Here is a 4,995-nt window from a genome sequence, read left to right as displayed (position 1 = left end):
AACCTAGTTTTCCCAGGAGGTCTCCCATCCAGGTACTGACCAGGCTCAGCCCTGCTTAGCTTCAGTGGGCAACCATGAAGCTAAGCAGGATATGAGCCTGTTGCCGATATATCGGTATCGGCGGAAATTCAGCCGATATGAAATTTTTTTTTACAGAACATATAACGCAGATTAAATGCGTATCACAGCACGCGTCTGCGGTAGGCATGGGCCGGTATGAGATTCTGACGGTATGATAACCTTAGATAAAAAATGTCGCGCCGCGCTGCTCACGTCCGGTGTAGAATAGAACCCATTATAATCAGTGATGCTGTCTATACTGGATGCAGTAAACTGATGCCTTGTTCTATTTATGACGTGCTGACACAAAGTTCAAATGATTTTCAACGGCCGCTTTGCCGTGTCCTGTTGCGGCGCAGACACGGTGTCAGTATAGTTCATAGCAGTCAGTAACATAGCAGATTGAATAGTTAGTATCTTTCTGCAGTCCAATAGACGGCAATGCGGTGGTGGCTTGAGTCTGTTGAATGGTGATTTAACGCTACGTTGACACCTAGTTGGAGAAACTCAATGCTAAGTAAATAAACAACAATGTCATCGTCTTTTACTCTCACAATGAGCTTATCATATTAGTTTGCTACATTAGTAGGGCCTTATGATTTCTGCAATGCAGAAAACATGGACGGAATCGTGGAATCCAGTCATTCACAATGAGCTTATCATACTCGTTTGCTACAGTAGTAGGGTGCTATGATTTCCGCGATGCAGAAAACATGGGCGGAATCACGGAATCCAATCATAAAATCCAATCATAAAAAATCCAAATCATAAATTTGTCTTATTTTTGATGAATAAATAAAAAAACAGGTCAGTATATGTAATCAGTGCAATGGATGATGGGAACTGTAGTCCGGAGTGACATGTAACAGTCTGTGTGGTGTGAGAGTCAATGTAGTGAGCGCGTGACCTCTGGTGGTGAGTGAACAGAAGTTCATAGACTGGATTTGTGACACTACACATAAAGAATATCGGCCGATATATCAGTATCGGTCTTTTTTACTCCCTAATATCGGTATCGGCATCGGCCCCCAAAAAAATCCATATTGGTCGGCCTCTAATAAGTATGTTCATCAATAGAATATTACTCACAGGATGTTTGTTAACATTGATGCATTGCAGTGTCCACAAGTATCTCGTACTGTAAGCACAGTGCATACATTTCCCAGAATGCATCAGTGATGTCCCTAGAGAAATGTTTGGAGCCTGTCCATGTTGTGAGAACTTGTCATGAGCCTGGATGGTGGAGAGTATTTATGTGAGTGGAGAGGACCAGGTTTGCTCATCCTCAGGGACCAGGAGCGGTTCTGGATCAGAAGATGCTTGTTAGGATGATGGAGTGGATAAGAAGCTTTTTTTGCTCTGCATATGTGTGAACAGGTGTTTATGTGTAATTTCACTCTGAGGTTTGTGATTTGCTGTATAATCCGTATGTGCAACATTCACCGGTAAAACTCAACAAAGGTCACGTTTAATCTTTCAGGCACTCAAAGTCTTAGATCTTTGAGTTCAGCTCATGAAAAATGGGGGCAAAAACAAAAGTGTTGCGTTTATAATTTTGTTCAGTGTATGTCAAAAGGAGGGAGGATCTTCGTAACCGCATGCATTTTCAATAACAAGAGGGCAGCAGGGGTAGATCTTGGGGGAGGCTGAGTTTGGAGATTTTTGTGTTCGCTTGCATCATTTTCTTGGGGGTGGAATTATATGCTGTATTTTTGGTGATGTTCATCTCACACTCCACTGTCAGTCAATGCAGGTGCATCTAAATGCAGGTCCTTAAGCCAGAAGTTTTGGTTACATACAGTACAGGGTCCAAAATTAACCCTCACTAAGTGCCAGATATGAGTAAATGTTTGCCGTTAGATTTAACTGCAACATGGTTTATCAAATTGGTAGTTTGGTCTGCATTGACGTAAGCGATGTGAGCAATTCAAATCAAACACTATATAGAAAACCCAATTGACTGCTACATCTTGTGTCTTCTAACAGCTTCTACTTCAGCTGAACATATGTGGAATATTCCTCACATTAAGCCACTAAAACCAAAATATGAGGAGCAAAATAACAATGTATCTTCATGATTTTAGGTCTGTTGCAGTTTCACTGTGAGACAGAAACTGACTCATCTAAGGTGTCACAATGACCTGTGCTGGTTGTTGCTGGTATTGAAGGAAAAACAGCTAAATAATTCCATTATATTGGACAAAATAAATACATAAATAAATAATAATAATAATAATAAAAACATTTATAATTTTGCACCCTGGATTGATACCAATAACATCATTACCTTCTTTGGTTGTGGGAGGTTGATGGGCCAAAATAGCAAATGCACCGTGAAAGCAAAACATGGCCATCTCGAAAACATTACTTCGCCATGCTATTTCATTTAGCCATATGGATATTTGGAGAGCTCTGAAAGTATTGCCACTCAGTTCTCTTGGCATGTGCCCACACTACAGTTCCTTTCCCTGAGTGGCCTTGCTCTCCGTTTCTCCACATTCATTTTTGTCTCCTTAGAGTGCTTTTGAGAGAGTGCTGAATGAAGAGCCTTCTAGATTGCTATCCTTCCTCCACTGACCCTGGGTTTCACCACAAAGGCATAACTTGCACCATTAACCGTGAACTCTTGAGTATGAGTGCTTTCCTTTCTCTTCCTCTGCCCTAACTCTTTTTTCCTTTTCAGCATGCACACAGACTTCTTCAGGTGCTCTAAATGTTCTGGTCTATCCTCCATTTAATTTTTTCTTCTTTGGTGCTCCCTACTTGCTCTTCCTTTAGTGGTCTTCCTATTTTGAGAGTTTTTTTTTTTCTTCAAATAAATAAGAACCTTGAACTGTCTTTCAGGAGAAAGGAGGAAAAAAAAGAAGAAAAAAAGACTATAGATAAGTACAATATAGATAAATAAGGGGAAAGAAAGTTTTCAGATGTCATTATTTTTATTATTACTACACCACCCTGCATCATATGCCCAGTCCTGATTACAAGGTTAGAATTATGGCCAGACACAGAAGAAAATGCAAACATGATATAGTTGTTTTCTGTTACGTCTAAGGATGTTTTAATGCATACAAACAGCGACAGAAAATTATAGATTTTGTAAGGGGAAAAAAGGAGATTATTTATTAATTATTAAAAGTAAATAAATAAATATGTTTATGTAAAATTCTTTGGAACATATATTTCCACTCCTTTGCAGATTGTAGGATAAATTATACATTTTGAATTCTTCTGACATTTCTTTTGAAATTTAATTGCTTTTGTTATTTTGATAACTGCTTTAAAGCTGATACATATAGGCCCGGTTTCAAAGACAGGGCTTAGCCTAAACCAGGATTAGGCCATAGTTCAATTAGGACATTTAAGTAATTTTTATGAACATGCCTTAGAAAAAAGCATTACTGGTGTGCATCTTAAGACAAAACAAAGGCACTGACATGTTTTAAGATCAGTCAGTGCAAGTTTCTTTCAGTTGAAACAGCTCAGATTTACATTTTAGTCTAGGACTAGGCTTAAGCCTTGTCTGTGAAACCAGGGGATAATTCTTAAAATTCTTATTTTGTGAAAATTGTAAAATGAAAATTGTACATGATGGAAAGTTTTTATGGATATTTATGTACTCTGCATCATCAACTAATAATAATAATAACAGCAATATATAGTAATAATTTTTTTATTTTATTTATTAATACATTTAACAAAAATATTTTATGTTTCTTTAGAAATATGGGGCTAAGATAGCCCCATTGACCCGTTTGCTCTTAGAAAATTGACAGTTCATGCTTGGCTCCAATCTTTAAAGCATTCTGACCCAATCAGAATCTTGCTGATTCGTATTTTTACAGTTAGCAATGCAGTAATGACAAATTAACAGGCACTCACACAAATATAAACTCACACACACACACACACACACACACACACACACACACGCACACGCACACGCACACACAATGACTGTTTGATGGATAACATGAATCAGCCTCTATGCAGTAATCATACAAATGTAAACTTGTTTAATGTATTCTCCCATTACCCCACTGTGACAGATGTCTGCTATTGGTCATTGTATTTGAAAAATGATCCGACACGTCTCTTTGATGTAAATCGATACCGCTCCCAAATATGAATATTTCATGTTTTAATAATCAATTGCAACAATGACATAGATGTAAGAGGTTGTCTGTAATAAAATATAATGCAATTTAATCTCAGAGGTTGCGATGGCTGCGCAGTAATTGAGCAGTGTTCTGATTGGCCCATGGGCAGTATTGAGCACTGTGAGACAGGCAACATGAGCAAGCAAAACTAGCTAGCAAGACAGTTGAACAAGCTTGTCCTTTTTTCATTTTCTTATGTATTGTCTTTGAAATGCGAAACTGGTGTGACATTGCTGAAAAGGATATATCAGTGACTTTTTTGTTACAGTTGTAGATATTGTAGCTTACAGTGGGTGAGCATGGAGTATATCCATTACGCTAATGCTCCAGAAAAGGCCTTCATGATGGACAAGACCAGTTTAGACCAGAATTAATTTCCATGCCGGTACAGCCTGGTTTATGAATAATAAATGCAGGTTTATGCTGCCTAGATACTTTTTATGCTGGTTGGTTAAATGCGGGTTTATGCTGGTTAGACAATTTTTATGCTGGTTAAACACAGGTTTATGCTGGTTAGACATTTTATATTCTGGCTAAATGCAGGTTTTCTGGTTGGGGATTGGGTTGTGCAGTTAGATGCTGCTTTATGCTGGTTTATAATGGTAAGGTGCTGGTTAAAGTTGGTTTATGCTGATTTGATGCTGGGTTATGCAAGCTTGTTTTGCCAGTCAGAAGCACTGGTAAGAATAATTCCCTGAAACATTTATCATCCTCGTGTTAAATATTAAAACAAAATATATATACAAAAAATATGGTTCTGCTCATAAGGATCTGCAAA

The 4,995-nt window shown here is 38.0% G+C and overlaps 1 protein-coding gene and 1 long non-coding RNA gene across 2 annotated transcripts in view; one reads left to right on the top strand and one right to left on the bottom strand.

Moving 5' to 3' along the window:
* The window catches only part of LOC107692300 (netrin receptor UNC5D-like), a 231,266-nt gene that overhangs the window by 4,706 nt on the left and 221,565 nt on the right, over positions 1-4,995 (top strand). The gene's annotated exons all lie outside the window — the stretch shown is intronic.
* The window catches only part of LOC107692301 (uncharacterized), a 12,932-nt gene continuing 8,882 nt past the window's right edge, over positions 946-4,995 (bottom strand). Inside the window, exons 3-4 of the long non-coding RNA XR_001634636.1 lie at positions 2,028-2,029; positions 946-1,012 (exon numbers count right to left, since the gene is read on the bottom strand). This is a non-coding gene — a long non-coding RNA (uncharacterized LOC107692301). The remainder of the gene's footprint in view (positions 1,013-2,027; positions 2,030-4,995) is intronic.

The sequence above is a fragment of the Sinocyclocheilus anshuiensis genome, unplaced genomic scaffold, assembly GCF_001515605.1.
Source record: "Sinocyclocheilus anshuiensis isolate Anshui unplaced genomic scaffold, SAMN03320099.WGS_v1.1 scaffold478, whole genome shotgun sequence".
Classification (NCBI taxonomy): domain Eukaryota; kingdom Metazoa; phylum Chordata; class Actinopteri; order Cypriniformes; family Cyprinidae; genus Sinocyclocheilus; species Sinocyclocheilus anshuiensis.
Note: the sequence above shows the minus strand (reverse complement) of the source record. Positions and strands in the feature narration are given on the sequence as shown.